Raw genomic sequence first — 23087 nt, 5'->3', positions numbered from 1 at the left:
TTTCCCCCTCAGGAGACTGAAAAGATTTGGCATGGGGTCCCCAGATCCTCAAAAAGTTCTACAACTACACCATCAAGAGTATCCTGACCGGTGCCATAACCGCCTGGTATGGTAACTGCTCGGCATCCTTCTGTAAGGCGCTACAGAGGGTAGTGCGTACGGCCCAGAACATCACTGGGGCCACGCTTCCTGCCATCCAGGACCTATATACTAGGCGGTGTCAGAGGAAAGCCCAATAAACTGTCAAAGACTCCAGTCACCCAAGTCATAGACTGTTCTCTCTGCTACCACACGGCAAACGGTACCGGAGCGCTAAGTCTTTTGGGTCAAAAAGGCTTCTTAACAGGTTCTACCCCCAAGCCATAAGACTCTTGAACAGTTAATCAAATGGCTACTGGACTATTTACATTGACAACCCCCCCCCTCCCCATTTGTTTATTACACTGCTGCTACTCCCTCTTTTATTATCTATATATAGACACTTCACCCCTACCTACATGTACAAATTCCCTCGACTAACCTGTACCCACGCACATTGACTCGATACCAATACCCCCTGTATATAGCCTCATGTTTGTTATATTTTGTTACTTTTTATTGTTTTTTACTTTTATTTGGTAAATATTTTCTTAACTCTTTCTTGACTTGCACTGTTGGTTAAGGGCTTGTAACTAAGCATTTCACGGTAAGATCTACATATTTTGTATTCGGCGCATGTGACAAATAACGTTTGATTTGATATGATTTGACTTTAACACCATCATCAAGTTCGCTGACGACACGACAGTTGTCGGCCTGATCACCGGCGACGATGAGTCAGCCTACAGGGTCGAGCGGGTAGACAGCTTCAAGTTCCTTGGTGTACTAATCACGAAAGACTTGAAATTGTCCAAACACACAAGCACAGTGGCGAAGAAGGCGTGACAGTACAAGCCACTGCTACTCTGTTTGTCTTATATCCTGTTGCATAGTCCACCTTCCCCTATACATATCTAGAGAAACAGTCCATGACTACTTTGAACAGAATATATTACTTTGATATAGAATTTCTTTGCTCCACAGATACTTTTTCCAAAGTCACAGGCTATAGCCACCAGACAACAATACCTTTCTCGGAAACACAGCAGAAGTCTGAGTGCAATCTCAGTCTGAACTCTATGAACTCTATTTGCAAATGCTCTCAGCTGGAAAGAGATGTGAGGCCAGACATCCCTGAGCTCTGTAATACACATGATGCATACCCAGCGATCACCTTTGTCTTGAGATCCCTTAGAGTAATATGTTTCACATGGGATCTCACGTGGCCTTATGTGAAGTTAATGTCATAACGTGACGACATGAAACTACACATGAGAACATAACGTGCAACATTTCTAGTTTTTTTCATGTCAAAGTGCAATTCCTACGTGAGGTGAAAACATGTTATTCTTCTCACAGGTGAACAGGTGGTGTGAACAGATACAGTTAAAGTTGGAAGTTACCATACACTTAGGTTGGAGTCCTTAAAACTCATTTTTCAACCACTCCACAAACGTCTTGTTAACAAACTATAGTTTTGGCAAGTCGGTTAGGACATCTACTTTGTGCATGACACAAGTAATTTTTCCAACAATTGTTCACTTATTATTCACTGTATCACAATTCCAGTGGGTCAGAAGTTTACATACACTAAGTTAACTGTGCCTTTAAACAGCTTGGAGAATTCCTGAAAATTATGTCATGGCTTTAGAAGCTTCTGATAGGCTAATTGACATCATTTGAGTCAATTGGAGGTGTACCTGTGGATGTATTTCAGTTCCTCTTTGCTTGATATCATGGAAAAATCTAAAGAAATCAGCCAAGACCTCAGAAAAAGAAATTGTAGACCTTCACAAGTCTGCTTCATCCTTGGGAGGAATTTCCAAACGCCTGTAGGTACCATGTTCATCAGTACAACCAATAGTATGCAGGTACTATTGCCTGACTAACCGATGTCTGTATGTAGCCTTGCTATTTCTCTAGCCTCGCTACTGTATATAGCCTATCTTCTTACTGATTTATTTCTTTACCTACCTGTTGTTCACCTAATACCTTTTTTGCACTATTGATTAGAGCCTGTAAGTAAGCATTTCACTGTAAGGTATTCAGCACCTGTTGTATTCAGCGCACGTGACAAAAAAACTTTAATTTGAATTATAAACACGCAGCCATCATACTGCTCAGGAAGGAGACGCGTTCTGTCTCCTAGAAATGAACGTATTTTGGTGCGAAAAGTGCAAATCAATCCCAGAACAAAAGAAAAAAGGACCTTGTGAAGATGCTGGAGGAAACAGGTACAAACGTATCTATATCCACAGTAAAATGAGTCCTATATCGACATAACCTGAAAGGCCGCTCAGCAAGGAAGAAGCCACTGCTCCAAAACCGCCATAGAAAAGGCAGACTATGGTCTGCAACTGCACATGGGGACAAAGATTGTGATTTTTGGAGAAGTGTCCTATGGTCTGATGAAACAAAAATAGAACTGTTATGCCATAATGACCATTGTTATGTTTGGAGGAAAAGGGGGGGGGGGAGCCGAAGAACACCATCCCAACCGTGAAGCATGGGGGTGGCAGCATCATGTTGTGGGGGTGGTTTGCTGCAGGAGGGACTTGTGCACTTCACAAAATAGATGGCATGAGGCAGGAAAATTATGTAGATATATTGAAGCAACATCACATCAGTCAGGAATTTAAAGCTTGAGCGCAAATGGGTCTTCCAAATGTACAATGACCCCAAGCATACTTCCAAAGTTGTGGAAAAATGGCTTAAGGAAAACAAAGTCAAGGTATTGGAGTGGCCATCACAAAGCCCTGACCTCAATCCTATAGAACATTTGTGGGCAGAACTGAAAAAGTGTGTGCGAGCAAGGAGGCCTACAAACCTGACTCAGTTACACCAGCTCTGTCAGGAGGAATGGGCCAAGCTTGTGGAAGGCTACCTGAAATATTTGACCCAAGTAAAAGAATTTAAAGGCAATGCTACCAAATACTAATTGAGTGTATTTAAACTTCTGACCCAATGGGAATGTGATGAAAGAATTAAAAGCTGAAATAAATCATTCTATCTACTATTATTCTGACATTTCACAAAAATAAAGTTGTGATCCTAACTGACTTAAGACAGGGAATTTTTACAAGGATTCAATGTCAGGAATTGTGAAAAACTGAGTTTAATTGTATTTGGCTGAGGTGTATGTAAACTTCTGACTTCAACTGAACCTCCATCACTCCAGTATCCCTGCATATTTAAATATGGTATTGGATTTTACTTTTTAAATTTTTCCTGTATATAGTATGCTTGCTTACTTTAGAAAGAATATGAAATACACAATAGTGTCTTTTTTCTAGTAATACATTAATTGATTATTGCATTGTTGGGTTCTGAGTTTGCAAGAAAGGCTTTTCACTTTACTTGTGCATGTGACATTAACACTTAAAACCACTCTAACGATGTGCAGCTCTTGGGCCTCTCACATTCAGTGCTATCATTCACAAATCCATGTCCAGCACATAAAACACACACATCATGGCACAGAATTATGACTTGACATGGCCACATTGCACTCTTGCTCACTGCATCACACAAACAGCCATAAATTAAGATGGTGTGCTCACACTTTGGGGTGAATTTACTGTCACATGATTAAGAGGGCCTCCGAGTGGGGCCAGGCACTGCAAGTATAAGAGAAAATACAACCAAACATTGCCACCGTTATGAGTGACTGCGCAAGCCCTGGCCACCTACCTCTTCAGAATACCAAGACACAAAACAGGATTGTTGGTGTATTGTTTATGTGATTTGATATTTGAATTTCATTGACAACTATATCCCCTCTTCTTTACTGTGTAGCTCTGATTCTCATTTTTTTAACCATTGCCATGGCTTGAAATCTGTGTGTACAGTGAGGTGGTATGGAGGAAGACCTTACAAGAGACAGCCATCACGGAAGGAGATGTCATCTATGACCAGGGCCTCAGAGGGGTTACTGTCACCAGAGAGCTCCTCTAGTCCAGTGTTTCCCAACCCTAGTCCTTGAGTACCCCCAACAGTACACATTTTCATTGTAGCCCTGGCCAAGCACACCTGATTCAACTTGTCAACTAATCCTCAAGCCCTCAATGAGTTGAATGAGGTGTGTTTTGTCCAGGGCTACAATGAAAATGTGTTCTGTAGGGGGTACGCTAGGACCAGCGTTGGGAAACAATGCCCTAGGCCTAGGGTGTGTGTGTGTGCATGTGTGTTTGGTTAATTGTGCACTTAGTTGAGGCGTCCTAGGACTGTATCCATCTGACCAAACCTCTTTGGTCTCTGTCATGGCTAATGTCTCAGCTGTTCTGGTCCACAGGTTATATTTTCCACTTTGGAGTTTACAACTAATGTGATTAGGACTGATTTATGACTGTATGACTCAGTGGCTTGTGACATACCCTGACCAGCATATGCTATGACTCAACATTTCATTATTCTGTCAACAAGAGACTAAACTGATGCATATAAACCTCATTTTGATGGACAGATCATTGGACAGATTCCATTCCAAGTCACTGCGTCAATACGAAGCTCCCATCTTAGCAAACTGATCTTCTGACATGTAATGATGAAGAAAATGTATTTGTTTGTGTCTCAAAGTGAATACTAAATGTCAGTATACATGCAGAGTTGACCTCTTTTGCATGAATTCTTCAGCCATTTTGTGGGATGTAGAGCATAGGCCCAGTAGCAGATGGCTGGATGATGAGACCCGGCCTGTATCTGTAGAACAGCAGCAGGTTTCAGTAGAGTAGAGATGGCTAGAGTATCGTCCAGTTTGGTCAGAACCCTCTAAGAGGCTCATCCTGCCCATTAAGTATGTATCTCTGCTATGCTACACGCTAAACCTGACAGCTTTATATGCCTCATCGGTCAATAATGACCATGAATGCCAAAAACAACAAACAGAGATGAGATAGTTAGCTGTTGATCTCTGATGTCTGCAATACCTTGGATGGCTGCATGTATAACCTACCAAACTGTACAGTCATTAAGCGTGTGGTTTGGGATTGTGAATGCCAGGTGAATAATGAAGGTTGATATTGACCTGGAATTGGTGAGCACTGGTGAAAGGTATCAATGTCCGTAGCCATGTGTGTGTCTGTGGTTCTGACTTGTTCCACACCCTGGGTATTTTCTATTTAGGACCTGTACAGACCCACTCACTGCCCCCACATGGTAATAGGTCACCCATAGAGGGGAGGAGACATGGAATGTCAGTGACATAGGTTGCTAGCCAGTTTGTCCAACATTTTTTTTTATTTCACCTTTATTTAACCAGGTAGGCTAGTTGCGAACAAGGTCTCATTTACAACTGCGACCTGGCCAAGATAAAGCAAAGCAGTGTGACAAACAATACAGAGTTACATGGAATAAACAAACATTCAGTCAATAATACCATAGAAAAAGTCTATATACACAAGGCAATAAATAGGCCATAGTGGTGAAATAAATACAATATCGCAATTAAACACTGGCTTGATAGATGTGCAGAAGATGAGTGTGCAAGTAGAGATACTGGGGTGCAAAGGAGCAACATTAAAAAAAGAACAGTATGGGGATGAGGTAGTTGGTTGGGCTATTTACAGATGGGCTATGTACAGGTGCAGTGATCTGCGAGCTGATCTGACAGCTGGTGCCTAAAGCTAGTGAGGGAGATACGAGTCTCCAGCTTCAGTGATTTTTGCAGTTCTTTCCAGTCATTGGCAGCAGAGAACTGGAAGGAAAGGCGGCCGAAGGAGGGATTGGCTTTGGGGGCGACCAGTGAAATATACCTGCTGGAGTGCGTGCTGCTATGGTGACCAGTGAGCTGAGATAAGGTGGGGCTTTACCTAGCAAAGACTTATAGATGACCTGGAGGCAGTGGGTTTGCCGACGAATATGAAGCGAGGGCCAGTCAACGAGAGCATACAGGTCGCAGTGGTGGGTAGTATATGGGACTTTGGTGACAAAACGGATGGCACTGATAGACTGCATCCAATTTGCTGAGTAGAGTGTTAGGGGCTATTTTGTAAATGACATCGAAGTCAAGGATCGGTAGGATGGTCAGTTGTACGAGGGTATGTTAGGCAGCATGAGTGAAGGAAGCTTTGTTGCGAAATAGGAAGCTGATTCTAGATTTAATTTTGGATTGGAGATGCTTAATGTGAGTCTGGAAAGAGAGTTTACAGTCTAACCAGACACCTAGGTATTTATAGTTGTCCACATATTCTAAGTCAGAACCATCCAGAGTAGTGATGTTGGACGGGTGGGCAGCGATCGGTTGAAGAGCATGCATTTAGTTTTACTTGCATTTAAGAGCAGTTGGAGGCCACGGAAGGAGAGTTGTATTGAAACTAACCTCCAGAAGAGTTAAGTGTCCAAAGAAGGGCCAGAAGTATACAGAAAGGTGATGTCTGCGTAGAGGTGGATCAGAGAATCACCAGCAGCAGAGAAAAGAGTCGGCCCGAAGATTGTACCCGTGGCACCCCCATAGAGACTGCCAGAGGTCCGGACAACAGGCCCTCCGATTTGACACACTGAACTCTGTCTGAGAAGTAGTTGGTGAACCAGGCGAGGTAGTCATTTGAGAAACCAAGGCTGTTGAGTCTGCCGATAAGAATGTGGTGATTGACAGAATCTAAAGCCTTGGCCAGGTCGATGAATACAGCTGCACAGTATTGTCTTGAGCATGACCTTGAGCGTGGCTTAGGTGCACCCATGACCAGCTCGGAAACCAGATTGCATAGCGAAGAAGGTACGGTGCAATTCAAAATGGTCGGTGATCTGTTGGTTAACTTGGTTTCGAAGACCTTAGAAAGGCAGGGTAGGATAGATTTAGGTCTATAACAGTTTGGGTCTGGAGTGTCTCCCCCTTTGAAGAGGGGGATGACCGCGGCAGCTTTCCAAACATTGGGGATCTCAGACGATACAAAAGAGAGGTTGCAACAATTTTGGCAGATCATTTTAGAAAGAGAGGGTCCAGATTGTCTAGCCCGGCTGATTTGTAGGAGTCCAGATTTTGTAGCTCTTTCAGAACATCAACTATCTGGATTTGGGTGAAGGAGAAATGGGGGAGGCTTGGGCAAGTTGCTGTGGGGGGTGCAGGGCTGTTGACCGGGGTAGGGATAGCCAGGTGGAAAGCATGGCCAGCCATAGAAAAATTATTATTGAAATTCTCAATTATCGAGGATTTATCAGTGGTGACAGTGTTTCCTAGCCTCAGTGCTGTGGGCAGCTGGGAGGAGGTGCTCTTATTCTCCATGGACTTTAGTGTCCCAGAACTTTTGGGAATTTGTGCTACAGGATGTAAATTTCTGTTTGAAAAAGCCTTTGCTTTCCTAACTGCCTGTGTATATTGGTTCCTAACTTCCCTGAAAAGTTGTATATCGCGGAGTCTATTCGATGCTAATGGAGTACGCCACAGGATGTTTTTGTGCTGGTCAAGGGCAGTCAGGTCTGGAGTGAACCAAGGGCTATATCTGTTCCTGGTTCAATTTTTTTTGAATGGGGCATGCTTATTTAAGATTGTGAGGAGAACACTTTTTTAAAAGAATAACCAGGCATCCTCTACTGACGGAATGAGCTAAATATCCTTCCAGGATACCCGGGCCAGGTCGATTAGAAAGGCCTGCTCGCTGAAGTGTTTTAGGGAGCGTTTGACAGTGATGAGGGGTGGTGGTTTGACCGCAGAACCATTACGGATGCAGGCAATGAGGCAGTGATCGCTGAGATCCTAGTTGAAGACAGCAGAGGTGTACTTGGAGGGCAGGTTGGTTAGGATGATCTGTGAGGGTGCCTGATTTGGGATTGTACCTGGTAGGTTCATTGATAATTTGTGTGAGATTGAGGGTATCAAGCTTAGATTGTAGGATGGCAGGGGTGTTAAGCATGTCCCAGTTTAGGCCACCTAACAGTACGAGCTCTGAAGATATGGGGGGGGCAATCAATTTACATATGGTGTCCAGGGCACAGCTGGGGGCAGAAGGTGGTCTATAGCAAGCAGCAACGGTGAGAGACTTGTTTCTGTTAAGGTGTATTTTTAAAAGTAGAAGCTCAAATTGTTTGGGCACAGACCTGGATAGTAAGACAGGAGTCTGCAGGCCAACTCCGCCCCCTTTGGCAGTTCTATCTTGTAGGAAAATGTTATAGTTAGGGATGGAAATTGCAGGGTTTTTGATGGTCTAACCAAAGCCAGGACTCAGACACGGCTAGGACATCCGGGTTGGTAAAGTGTGCTAAAGCAGTGAATAAAACAAATTGAGGGAGGAGGGTTCTAATGTTAACATGCATGAAACCAAGGCTTTTACGGTTACAGAAGTCCACAAATGAGAGCGCCTGGGGAATGGGAGTGGAGCTAGGCACTGCAGGGCCTAGATTAACTTATGGCTGGGGGCAGTATTGAGTAGCTTGGATGAATAAGGTACCCAGAGTAAACTGCCTGCTACTCAGGCCCAGAAGCTAAGATATGCATATTATTAGTATATTTGGATAGAACACTCTGAAGTTTCTAAAACTGTTTGAATGATGTCTGTGAGTATAACAGAACTCATATGGCAGGTAAAAACCTGAGAAAATCCAACCAGGAAGTGGAAAAACTGAGGTTTGTAGGTTTGCCTATCCAATATACAGTGTCTATGGGGTCATATTGCACTTCCTACGACTACCACTAGATGTCAGTCTTTAGAACCTTGTTTCATGCTTCTACTGTGAAGGATGAGGGAATAAGAGCCGATTGAGTAAGGGGTCTGGCAGAATGGCGCCCCCGTGAGAGGTAGCTGCGTTCCTTTTCGTTTCTAAAGACAAAGGAATTCTCCGGATGAAACATTAATGAAGATTTGTTAAAAACATCCTGAAGATTGATTCTATACATCGTTTGACATGTTTCTACGAACTGTAATGGAATTTTTTGACTTGTCTGGCCTGCACGTCATGAATTTGGATTTTTGAACTAAACGCAAACAAAAAGGAGGTATTTGGACATAAATTATGGACTTTATCGAACAAAACAAACATTTGTGGAACTGGGATTCCTGGGAGTGCATTCTGATGATCATCAAAGGTAAGTGAATATTTATAATGCTATTTCTGATTTCTGTTGAATCCACAACATAGCGGGTATCTGTATGGCTTGTTTTTGTGTCTGAGCGACGTACTCAGATTATTGCATTGTGTGCTTTTTCCGTAGTTTAAAAAAAATCTGACACAGCAGTTGCATTAAGGAGAAGTTTATCTAACGTTCCATGAAAAACGGTCCCGTGTGGCTCAGTTGGTAGAGCATGGCGCTGCAACGCCAGGGTTCTGGGTTCAATTCCCACGGGGGGACCAGGGTTCAATTCCCACGGGGGGGACCAGGATGAATATGTATGAACTTTCCAATTTGTAAGTCGCTCTGGATAAGAGCTTCTGTCAAATGTAAAATACTTGTATCTTTTATCAATGAGTATTTCTGTAAATTGATGTGGCTCTCTGCAAAATCACCGGATGTTTTGGAGGCAAAACATTACTGAACATGACGCGCCAATGTAAACTCAGATTTTTGGATATACATTTGAACTTTTTCGAACAAAACATACATGTATTGTGTAACATGAAGTCCTATGAGTGTCATAGGACGAAGATCAAAGGTTAGTGATTCATTTTCTCTCTATTTCTGCTTGTTGTGACTCCTCTCTTTGGCTGGAAAATGGCTGTGTTTTTCTGTGACTAGGCGCTGACCTAACATAATCAGATGGTGTGCTTTGGTCGTAAAGCCTTTTTGAAATTGGACACTGTGGTGGGATTAAAACTTCTTCAGGCTGCAGGGTGAATATTGAAAAAACTGGAAAATATGTGCACATTTTCAAATAGCCTCTTAAGAAATTTTTTATTTTACAATATGCATATATTTACTGCTGTTGGATATATAACAGTCTATAGTTTCTAAAAAGGTTTGAATTATTTCTCTAAGTCGAACAGAACTATTTTTACAGCCATTTTCCCAGCCGAATTGAGATTTCCAAAATGCGATGTGTCTCTTTAAGACCTTGTCTATACAAGGTCATGACACTTAGGACCGTAGAAACACGTCATACGCCTTCATCTGGATGTAATGCGGAAGTGAGACTTGAAAGCAGTCGAATATCTCGTCCATGGACTGAATACCACACCTTCTTGTGAGACCTGCGCAGTTAAAAAAAAATTCCGGGCGCGAGGCAGAATTTAGACTCGGCTCCTGGAAGAAGCTCGATAACGGTGAATATGATCTCTTGCTACGATATTATTTGATACATGTCACAAAATCATCCTAAAGTATGTTTTTTCAATATACTTTAATTATATTATTGCAATTTATTCTGGACTTTAGACGTGATGTTTTGGAAGAATTTTTTGAAGACAGAAAGATTAGCGCCGCACAGCCGTGGTGCTTGCTAACCAAAGAGGGAAATATTTCGTTCTGGAACCCAACTAAAGACTGTACTGGACATTGGACCCCGTTACAACATTCTGATGGAAGATCAACAAAGATAAGGACCCAATTTGGGATGCTTTTTCATATATCTGTCGAACTGTTCTATGCTAACTGTGCTAACTGTGCTAGGCTAGCGCTTGACTAGAATCAATGCTGCCTTATGCTAGCTTATGTTGTTAGCTAATATAACGATATATTGTGTTTTCGCTGTAAAACACTTCAAAAATCGGAAATATTGGCTCTATTCACACGATATCTGTCTTTCATTAGCTATCCACCATATGTTTTTCTGAAATGTTTTATGAGGTGTAATTAGTAGTTGACGTTGGTGTCTGTATTTTCTCTGGCTACTCCCGTCTGATTTCAGACTGTAGCATTTATGGTAGCATCAATGTAAAACTGATTTATAGCTAAAATATGCACATTTTATGAACAAAACATAGATTTATTGTGTAACATGTTATATGACTGTCATCTGAGGTAGTTTTTTCTGGGTTCTTTAGGTTGGTTTTAGGTTATTTCGGTTGGCTTGTGCATGCTACTTGAATCATAATTCATACATCATAATCATAATCATACGTGTCTGTCCGCTTTTGTATTTGGTGGTGAGCTAACATAAATATATGTGGTGTTTTCTCTGTAAAACATTTAAAAAATCGGACATGTTGGCTGGATTGACAAGATGTTTATCTTTCAAATGCTGTATTGGACTTGTTAATGTGTGAAAGTTAAATATTTTTAAAAAATAGATTTTGAATTTCGCGCCCTGCAGCTGTTGTCATTTTCGTTCCGACATCGGGTTTGCAGCCCAAACAGGTTAACAACAAGTTTATCTTTCAAATTGAGCTTTCTGTTTGAATTGGGCGCCATGCACTTTCACTGGCTGTTGTCAAGTTGATCCCGTTAACGGGATCTCAGCCGTAAGAAGTTAAAACTTCTTATGGCTGCAGCCCGACGCCAGTACACTTATGACAACAGCCAGCTCAAAGTGCAGGGCGCGAAATTCAAAATATATATTTATTAAATATTTAACTTTCACACATTAACAAGTCCAAGACACCAGATGAAAGGTACACATCTTGTGAATCAAGCCAACATGTCCGATTTTTTAAATGTTTTACAGGGAAGACACAATATGTAAATCTATTAGCTAACCACGTTAGCAAAAGACACCACTTTTTGTACTCCATCAGTAGCTATCACAAATTCGACCAAATAAAGATATAAATAGCCACTAACCAAGAAACAACTTCATCAGATGACAGTCTGATAACATATTTATTGTATAGCATATGTTTTGTTAGAAAAATGTGCATATTTGAGGTATAAATCATAGTTTACATTGCAGCTAGTCAGAAATTGCACCGAAAGAAGCCATAATATTTACAGACACTAACGCCAAATAACTAAATACTCATCATAAAACATTTCTGAAAAATACATAGTGTACAGCAATTGAAAGACAGGCATCTTGTGATTCCAGACAATATTTCCGATTTATCAAGTGTTTTATAGCGAAAACACAATATAGCGTTATATTAGCTTAGCACAATAGCCAGAAACACTTGGGCGCCGGCGACTACAACAGATATATGAAATAACATCATAAATTGCTTCTTACTTTTGCTGATCTTTCATCAGAATGTTGGACAAGGTGTCCTTTGTCCAGAACAGTCGTTGTTTGGATTCAGAACGGACACTTTCCCTCTTCATTTAGCAAGCGCGCTAGCCGGGTGGCACGACACTCTCCATGTCAACAAACGGAAGAGAACGGAACATGGCAAAACTCCCGAAAAAAATGTCAATAATCTGATGAAACCATATTGAAAAAACATACTTTACGATGATATGGTGACATGTATCAAATAAAATCAAAGCCGGAGATTGTAGTCGCCTATAGCGGCAGCTAAACAAAAGGCAATTCCACTGTCCAGCTCGCGCACTTCAGAGTACCGAAAATGGTGGACGCGTCATTCCAAGATGATGTGTTCCAACTCAGACCAAGATATTCAACTCATTTCTTCTCTCACAGCCTCTTGACACCCAGAGGAAGGTGTATGACGTGCATGTATACTAATAGGTCTTGTGCCCATTTATAGGCAGGAAGCAGAACAGAGCATCAATTTCAGACTTTCCACTTCCGGGTCAGGAAATGTGCTGCAGAATGAGTTCTGTTTCACTCAGAGAAATAATTCAAACGGTTTTAGAAACTAGAGAGTGTTTTCTATCCAATAGTAATAATAATATGCATATTGTACGAGCAAGAATTGAGTACGAGGCCGTTTGAAATGGGCACATTTTATCTGGCTACTCAATACTGCCCCTTGTAGCCCAAACAGGTTAACCTCTACATCACCAGAGGAACAGAGGAGGAGTAGGATAAGGGTACAGCTAAAGGCTATGAGAACTAGTTGTCTAGTATGTTCAGAACAGAGAGTAAAAGGTAGAATAGATTCAAGGCATAATGTACAGACAAAGGTATAGTAGGATGTGAGTATAGTGGAGGTAAACCTATGCATTGAGTGACTATGAGAGAGATGTTGTCTCTAGAAACATAATTTAAACCAGGTGAGGTCACCACATGTGTGGGAGGTGGAACTAAAGGGTTAACTAAGGCGTATTGAGCAGGGCTAGAGGCTCTACAGTGAAATAAGGCAATAATTACTAACCAAAACAGCAATGGACAAGGCATATTGACGTCAGGGAGAGGCATGCATAGCCGAGTGATCATAGGAGTCCAGTCAGTAGCTCGGCGGGCCGGAGCCACAGCGATTCAGACAGCTAGCGGGCCTGGGATAGCAAGCTAGCAGAAGGGCCTTAGAGGGACATCGCAACGGAAGAAGTCTGTTGTAGCTCCCTCGTGATGTTGCGTCGGCAGACCAGTCGTCATGGATTAGCAGGGCTCCGTGTGGTAAAAGGGTCCAGGCCAATTGGCAAAATAGGTATAGTGGCCAAAGAATTTGTCCAATGGGCATCTTCAGCTAACAGTCCGATATGCTCTAGACAGCTAGCGGGCCGCGTCTAGCAGGCTAGCAGATGGGCATTCAGGGGACGTCGCGTCGGAGGAGCCAGTTGAAAAACCCCCTCGGGCAAATTACGTCAGTAGTCAAGTTGTGATGGGTCGGCGGGGCTCCGTGTCGGCAGTAAAAGGGGTCCAGGCCAATTGGTTAAATAGGTATTGTAGCCCAAGGAGTAGCTGATGGACCTCTTCGGCTATCTGGGAGATGGGCCTGGCAAAGGCTAGCTCCAGGCTAATTGGTTCTTGCTTCGGGACAGAGACGATAGCCAGGAGTGGCCACTCGGATAGCAGCTAGTCAGCTGCGATGATTCAGATGAAAAGGTTCAGAGCTTGCGATAGGAATCCGGAGATATGGAGAAAAATAAGTCAGATTTGCTCTGGTTTGAGTCACGCTGTGCAGACTGGCGAGAGTTGTCCGGGCTAAAGGTAGCTGATGACCACTAGCTAGTAGCTATTTAGCTGACTAGCTCCCGTTGGGGGTTCCGGTTCAAAAGTAGAGAAAATAGCAGATCCATACCACATTGGGTGAGGCGGATTGCAGGAGAGTATGTTGAAGTTTAGGTTAAGAAAAAATGTAAAATTGTATGTGAAGAAAAAATATAAAAAATGTATATACACGGGACACGACAAGACGAGGACAAAAGACGTCTGACTGCTAGGCCATCTTGGATCTTGGATAATGGCAGGATTGACTGAGTGTTATGACCAGAGTATTCAATCAGAGGTTTGTTTTACCCAGCACTTCTTTTAGGGGAGGAACACAGGACTCTTCAAGTAAGCCTGGGCTGTCTCTCCTCACACAGGCAACAGAGACAGGTAATGAGCTGGAGGTGGGAGAGAAAGGTAGAAAAATATAGTAAAAAAACGACAATCTTATCAAATGTCCAATGTTCTTGAGCGCTTGTGTATTTTGACTAGGAAAATATGTGCATCATGTTCAAGGACAGCCCATATAATTGACCAAAGTAGGTTCCTAGATTCTGAACTCATCATTGCGGTACCTGATTGGTTGTTGGCGTAGTCTTGTTTGAGTCCGGTGGTCTTGAATCCTGTTCCATCCTGAGTGTCTGCGCTGGGTAACAGGTCACAGAACCCCTGCTTGAAGCCACACCTTGTGTACCCAGAACCTGTGACCTGCGTCCCAAATTGAACACTATCCCCTGTCTAGTGTACTAGATAGCCCATAGGGCTGTGGTCAAAAATAGTGCACTATAATTGGGGCTCCGCCTGAATGTGCTTTTAACACGAGGATGTAATTTTTTGGAGCACTTCAGGAGCATTAAATAGGGTTCCACAGTAGGTTGTAGACATCATAAAGAACGATTAGCTCAGTATACTATGGTCAAAATACAATAGTATTCACTGTAGTGTTTTTGCTGACTTTACTGTAGTATTCACTATAGTAGACTGTAGTATTAACTATTGTATAAATACTGTAGCAAAATAAAACTGTAGTATATACTTTAGTAATTACTGAAGTGTTTTTATGGACTGCAGTATACGGTAGTATTTACTGTAAAGTTTTTGCGTACTGTACTATAATGTAGTACTTACTATAGTGTTTCTTACAGACTGTAGTATTCACTGAAGTGTTTTTGCAGATGTTACTGTAGTACTTACTATATTTGACATAGAAGGGGAGGAAACCTACTGGAGAAATGTTCCATAGTCATTAGATAGAAAAGTGGTGAAACACCAGCCTAACCTATAACCTGTAAGGAACACAATATATGGTCAATATAATATTTTTGACCGAGAGCCATGTTCTCTTCTGCAGTACTCAAATTAGATGTAAAAATCAGGCAAACCGAACGCAGTCTGATTTTCAATATGCTTAGTTTCAGTTTGAAGTGTGTTCGGTAGCTAGGACAGTAATGACAGTGCTGTGCACTTAGAGTATCTCTTATTTATGTACACTCAAAAGTGGAGGCTACTTGAGCGCATACTACAACGTTATTAATGCATACAACAACTATAAATGACTGAAGCTAAAATCTAACTTATCTATTCACACCATTCCAAATTCACATAGCGACATCCCATCATAGGTCAATAATCGAGACAGATTATTCTGTAATCAGCAAAGGACAGACGATTAAGACCCTTACAGAAGAAACATCTAAAAAATGGAACACTTCTCATGTGATGATATTTCACATGAAGTTTCACAGGTTATGTCCTGCAAACAAAAATTGGTTGTTAGTCTCTTCAACGTAAATATTTATTATTCAACATGTCCTCACCTGGGATTTAAACTCACAACCTCTTGATTGACAGCATTCTGAGCTTCCTGCTATGCCACCATGTTTGTGTCAGTGACTGATTTACACTTGGATTCCTACACTTTGGACTTCAAAGTATATATCAGTTAGTTAAAAGTACGCACAAGAAACACTACTATATTTATCATGGTGATTCAGGAGTAACATTAAAACAGAGTAATTGGAGGCCTCCCGGGTGGGGCAGTGGTCTAGGGCACTGCATCGCAGTGCTAACTGCGCCACCAGAGTCTCTGGGTTCGCCCCCAGGCTCTGTCGCCAGGGGGGTATACTTGGCTCATTGTGCCCTAGGGACTCCCTGTGGTGGGTTTACACACCTTAGCCAAATACATTTAAACTCAGTTTCACAATTCCTGACATTTAATCCTAGTACAAAATTCCCTGTCTTAGGTCAGTTAGGATCACCACTTATTTTAATGTGAAATGTCAGAATAATAGTAGAGAATTATTTATTTCAGCTTGTATTTATTTCATCACATTCCCAATGGGTCAGAAGTTTAAATACACTCTTAGTATTTGGTAGCGTTGCCTTTAAATTGTTTAACCTGTTGAGCACAGAGGGCGCTGTTTTCACTTTGGTGGAAAATCGTGCCCAATTTAAACGGCCTCGTACTCAATTCTTGCTCGTACAATATGCATATTATTATTACTATTAGATAGAAAACACTCTAGTTTCTATAACCGTTTGAATTATATCTGTGAGTAAAACAGAACTCCTTTTGCAGCAAACTTCCTGACAGGAAGTGGAAAATCTGAAATCGATGCACTCTTCTAGGGGCTGCCTATTAAAGTCCTTGTTATTTATTAGTTTAGATGCACTTCATACGTCTTCCACTAGATGTCGACAAGGAGTGAGAGTAGAAATGGAGTGTGTAACTTGATCTGGGCTCGTGTAATAGCTCTTTGTATGACGTCACCAGTTTCCTGTTTTCTGGAGAGCGCGAGGAGGCACCTGGATTTGCCTTCTGATAAGCTGACGTTATGGATGACTAATATCTCCGGCTTTGATTTTATTTGATACATGTAACAATATCATCGTAAAGTATGTTTTTTCAATATAGTTTAATCAGATTATTGAACATTTTTTCGGGAGTTTTGCCGTGTTCCGTTCTCTTCCGTTTGTTGACATGGAGATTCGCGCCACTTGGCAAGTGTGCTTGCTAAATCGAGAGGGAAAAAGGCCGTTCTGAATCCAAACAAGGATTGTTCCCAACAAAGGACCCCTTGTCCAACATTCTGATGAAAGATCAGCATTTTATGATGCTATTTCATATATATGTCGAACATGTTGTACTAGTCGTTTGCGCCCAGCTTTTGGGTACTCTCTCGCTATAACTAAGCTGTATGTCGCAATTAGTGATTTTTAGAATTCTAACACGGCGATTGCATTAAGAACTAGTGGATCTATCATTTCCTATACAACATGTACACTGCTCAAAAAATTACGGGAACACTTAAACAACACAATGTAACTCCAAGTCAATCACACTTCTATGATAAACTGTCCACTTAGGAAGCAACACTGATTGACAATAAATTTCACATGCTGTTGTGCAAATGGAATAGACAAAAGGTGGAAATTATAGGCAATTGGCAAGACATCCCCCAAAAAAGGAGTGATTCTGCAGGTGGTGACCACAGACCACTTCTAAGTTCCTATGCTTCCTGGCTGATGTTTTGGTCACTTTTGAATGCTGGCGGTGCTCTCACTCTAGTGGTAGCATGAGACGGAGTCTACAACCCACACAAGTGGCTCAGGTAGTGCAGTTCATCCAGGATGGCACATCAATGCGAGCTGTGGCAAAAAGGTTTGCTGTGTCTGTCAGCGTAGTGTCCAGGGCATGGAGGCGCTACCAGGAGACAGGCCAGTACATCAGGAGACGTGGAGGAGGCCGTAGGAGGGCAACAACCCAGCAGCAGGACCGCTACCTCCGCCTTTGTGCAAGGAGGTGCACTGCCAGAGCCCTGCAAAATGACCTCCAGCAGGCCACAAATGTGCAATGAAGTCATTTTTTGTTTCATTTGTATTTAATTCTAAGAAATGTCCTTGTTTTATCATTAAGTAGTACCCGCAAAACACCAGTCTCAACGTCAACAGTGAAGAGGCGACTCCGGGATGCTGGCCTTCTAAGCAGAGTTGCAAAGAAAAAGCCATCTCAGACTGGCCAATAAAAAGAAATGATTAAGATGGGCAAAAGAACAGACACTGGACAGAGGATCTCTGCCTAGAAGGCCAGCATTCAGGAGTCGCCTCTTCACTGTTCATGTTGAGACTGGTGTTTTGCGGGCACTATTTAATGATTGCCAGTTGAGGACTTGAGGCGTCTGCTTCTCAAACTACACACTAATGTGCTTGTCCTCTTGCTTGTCCTTGTCCTCATTAACAATGTCTATACTGTATTTCTGATAGATTTTATGAGATTTCAATGGACAGAATGTGCTTTTCTTTCAAAAACAAGGACATTTCTAAGTGACCCTAATTTATAGACTTTAATACAACAAATTATTGTTTAAATGCTGAGCCCTTTATGTCCCAACTGTAACGTCTGAGCTGGGAGTCGGGAAGCAAGTTCAGGGAGTGAATTATTTAATAAATAAATTAAACATAATACAAAACACGAACAACGCACCTCCAGCCGCAGGACGCCGACAACAGGGGCGATCCCAGGGATCAGGAGCGGACCGGTCACCTTCGCTGAGGCACGGAAACCAGACGAACCGGCTGAGGCGTGAGGGCCTGAAGAGCTGGCCGAGGCGTAGGAGCTCGACGAGCCAGCTGATGCGTGAGAGTCCAACAAACCGGCTGAAGCGTGAGAGCCCGACTAGCCAGCTGAAGCGTGAGAGCCTGACGAGGCTGAGGACTCCCCGGTAGCTCCAGTACTGCCACCCGGACATCCCCTCCAACACAAAAACAAAACAACACTCCCTGATGCTTCCCTTAGGTGAGGCGTCATTCTGTAACAATGTGTGCTGAGAGTCAGGAAGCAAGTTCAGGGAGTGAATCGTTTAATAAATAAATGAAACATAATACAACGCACAGACCGGAAACTGACACAGAAACAATAACACCTGGGGAAGGAACCAAAGGGAGTGACATATATAGGGAAGGTAATCAGGGAGCTGATGGAGTCCAGGTGAGTTTGATGACGTGCTGGTGCACGTAACGATGGAGACAGGTGTGCGCCATAACAAGCAGCCTGGTGACCTAGAGGCCAGAGAGGGATTATACGTGACACCTACCAGCCTATTTGGTCGCACTCACATATGCTTCACAATGTATTTCTTTGTAGGCTACAGCCGGGTAGTCACAAAAATAGATGGGTGTTGGTTAAATTAGATTTTAATGGAGCGACAGTGCACCACGCAGCACCGATCCATGAGGAATGAGCGTGATTACCAACCACTTAAATCCCACCAACTACAGCATACAGAAAACCTTCAAATTGCTGAAATAAGTAAATGAAATCAAAGATGAGAGAATAGTCAGATTAACTAAAATAGCATTGCAGATGGCACTCTTTTGCTGGGTGCAGAGATGTATTAGAGGTAATGAATCTGTATGGGACATCTAAAAATTCTACAAATTTTGTGGCGCAGCAGAATGGTCAGGGTATCCCAAATACAGAGGTTGTGAGTTCAATCCCAGGTGTGGTCATATTGAAAAGAATATGAGAATATGAAATCATATATGTCATTCATTAAAGATTTTTACAATATTTTAGCTGAACAGCGTACCGCTTACCATAAAACGCCCATAACAGTTCATTACTTCCCTTACATTTTACATCTGGAAATAGCTGTTTTCACATTGAGCTGAAATGTTCACGTGAAAATAAATGTTCACATGTATTCAATTTAGAGTTCACATAACACAACCTTTTCACATGTGAGGAGAATAACATATTTTTATTCTCCTCACGTGAATTTTTTTTTTTTTAGTTTAAGTCTCATGTGGAATTGGATTTTCACATGGCAAAAACGTCCATGCTAAAATGTAATTTGCACTTTCACGTAAAAAAAAAACGTTCACATATGAAAATCTAACTTTCACATGTGGAATTGCATTTTCACATGTGAAAACATTCACGTACAAATTGAATTTGCAGTTTGCATGTGAAATCTTTCCAATTTTGTCACGTGTGGTTTCATGGAATGACATGTAGTAATGTTGCATCCCTATGTTGTCACATTTATTTCACGTGAAATTCATGTGGATTTTCCGTAAGGGGAATACACTGGCTGTGTACTCACAGTCTCTCTTGTCGCTGCCATCGCTACAGTCATCACCAAAGTCACACAACCAGTCTTTGGGGACACACCATCCATAAAGTCTCCTGGCCACACACAGAGACAGCAGAGAACAGGCCAGCAGGCACAGAAGGTAGTGCTTCACGAATCACAGTTTACTTAGATTGACTGTGAACGTGTGTTCTAGCTGGTGTTACTCAATGGCCTGTGTGTGTGTGTGTGTGTGTGTGTGTGTGTGTGTGTGTGTGTGTGTGTGTGTGTGTGTGTGTGTGTGTGTGTTAGTCCGGGGAATAAAAATATTTTTCCCCGAGGCTGTAATAAAAGTATTACAGAATGTATGTAATCAAACATATCCCTCTCAACATAGTCATTTGCACAGGATGTATTTGTATTCAATGCAATTGAAGACGGCTGGCGCCTTGCTCATTATTAAGAGAGTGCACTTTACATTGTGGGGTCCAGGTAAGGAAATTGACCACAAACCAATTATAATTCAAAGGGCTTTGTAACACAACACAGGATAGCGATGATCTCTGCATGGACATATGAACTACAAACACGAGGACCATTAGTTCTGTCTGACAGGCCCACTCGCAGTTTACAAATGTATGTTCAAACATCATTTCATTTCACATGAATCAATAACGAAAGGATATCATTCAGGTGTACGCGGCAAGCCGCTACAAGAGGGGACAAGAGGGACGATCAACAGCTCGATAGAATTTAGACCAGGGAGAAATGGATCAAGGCAAAGAGAGCATCCCAAATGGCACCATATTCCTCTATTTAGTGAACTACCTTTGACTAGAACTCTGTGCAAAAGTAGTGCACTATATAGGGAATAGGGTGCCATTTGGGAAGCATGAGAGATATCGTGGGTCTATTGATCTGTATTAGCAGCAATACACCCTGGCCAGTTTAACATCCGCCCGTTAATGTTCTTTCATTATCTCGTCATGTCTGGTCGAAATCTCTCATCCCCCATTGTATTACAGATCCTTAACTAGCCCATACCCACTCAGACATGATTAAGCCCAATTGTCAGCCAATTAAGGAGGCCATCTGGGATTGGCACAACCATTTGTGCACTTTGTTGTTGTTTTAATTCCAGATTCACCCTTTTAAAGAGGTCAAATATAGGTTGTAGACTGGGGTAGCTTCTTATGATACTCTGGACTGGATCAGTATTAGACTATAACACGGACAATGACGTTTGAATGTCAGGACTGCAGTACATCCTTGGACATGCGACATGCATCTGTCTAGTTATGAATAAAAACCATTAGTAGGATAACTAATGGAATTGCGGCATGAAATCAATCTTTGGCCATTTTCAGAGAATACCAATGACAGCAAAACAGCGTGGCATCATACTTCTTTGTCTCTTTTCCAGAAAGAAACTCAGAATGGCAACACAGTGTAGCGGAAGTGACTCATTTAAGCATAATTCATTGGTATCATCAGGGAGAGTCATTACCTGCCACCCCTAACAAGCCAAAGAGCTAATTTGCATGCAAAGTAAGTTAGAATATATCAATGGATACATTTTCTTACACGCATTCAGTGTTCATATTTGCGGAAACTACGTCATGTTCATTATTTGATCTTCTACCCAAAAACGTATAGTGGCTTCAAGGCATTCTGTCCAGAAGGGTTGGCATAGATACGGCGGTTGGTTACCTTCATTCTCCTCCAATGCATCTGCACTGCAGAGATGAATCTGATGACACAGTTTACTATTCATAAAGGTGCTTTCAAGTGTATTCTTCTGTAGATTCAAAATAGAAACTTTGAGGTGAAGCAATTGATGAAATCAACAGCGGATTAGGCCACAACACAGGTTTCCTCCACATTCTCTCTCGTTAGGCCAACCTCTGGGATTTAAGTCAAGATACGTCTTTCCCCTTCCTCTCTCTTCCTCCCTCTCTTTTCCAGGTTATGAATTTGTAATGGGAATCAATTCCCCTTCACAGGCAAGAGAGAGGTCAACCTGCGGGACCATGGTAAGTGACTTAAATTAAAAATAAATCTAATGTTGGTCCCTAGGGCTGGTGGAACCACTGCACCCATTTGTCATGACACCAATCTGCTTTTCCCAGTGTCTGGTTCACATTAAAACCTAGATATGATTGAATTTTTTTCTAATTTGCAACCAGTCTGGTAAGGATGTTAGGACAGCCACTCTTGACCTCTGTTCCTGACATCGGTTGCGTCCAAATTAAACCACATTCCCTAAACTATATAGGGAATAGGCTGCCATTTGGCATGCAGAAATTCTCCCCGATGCCTTGCCAGTTAGATAGTGGGGAGTCCACAGACAATAATCACATGAATACAAGTGCACAATAGTATATACAGCCGGCATACAAAAGTGAAGTCAAATCCATACAAGCACATACAAGAGAGACATAAAACAGGTAGGACTGGCTACAACATACACACATTGATACATGCAACTTCCAAATCATACCTACGAGAGAGAACTCACAACATATGCACACCTGTACAGACAAACACATGGGTTAAACAATATTTCCATTCAGCAGATGCAAGAAAACCAATTACTGTGTCTGGTGCACCAATTACACAACAAATCACAGAAGAAATGCATATTTAGGGGCGCCAAGAAGACCACACTAAGAGAAGGGGACTACAAACCACATGTAAGTCCTGTTGACTCGTCATTTATCTTCACAATATATTCTTTCCATCCGGCTGCTATTAGACATCCTGTTCATTTGAATCTATTCAAATGGAAGAGAGAGTGAGTTCCCATTACGTTTCCATTCCGTTTGCTTCGGAGATGGTATTCATTGCCCAACTAACTCCGGGTATGAGTCCCAAATGGCACATTATAACGCCCAGTTTAAACGTAGTGCACTAAAAAGGGAATAGGGTGCCTTTTGAAATGTAGATCAGTTATTCATATACTGCTGAGTGAGCACATCATTTGAGCGGGTTGATTCATCTTCACACCTGCAGACGATAGCTATAGGAGTGGCCCACCATTCTCCTCTGGCACTTTTACTCTCTGATCAAGGGAAAGCTGCCTGGAACG

At 42.1% G+C, this 23087-nt stretch overlaps 1 pseudogene; it reads right to left on the bottom strand.

The window, feature by feature from the left end:
- LOC129823302 (MAM and LDL-receptor class A domain-containing protein 1-like) overlaps positions 1 to 20400 on the bottom strand; it is a 51404-nt pseudogene extending 31004 nt beyond the window's left edge.
- Between the last annotated feature and the right edge of the window lie 2687 nt (positions 20401 to 23087).

The sequence above is a fragment of the Salvelinus fontinalis genome, chromosome 25 (assembly GCF_029448725.1).
Source record: "Salvelinus fontinalis isolate EN_2023a chromosome 25, ASM2944872v1, whole genome shotgun sequence".
NCBI lineage: Eukaryota > Metazoa > Chordata > Actinopteri > Salmoniformes > Salmonidae > Salvelinus > Salvelinus fontinalis.
Note: the sequence above shows the minus strand (reverse complement) of the source record. Positions and strands in the feature narration are given on the sequence as shown.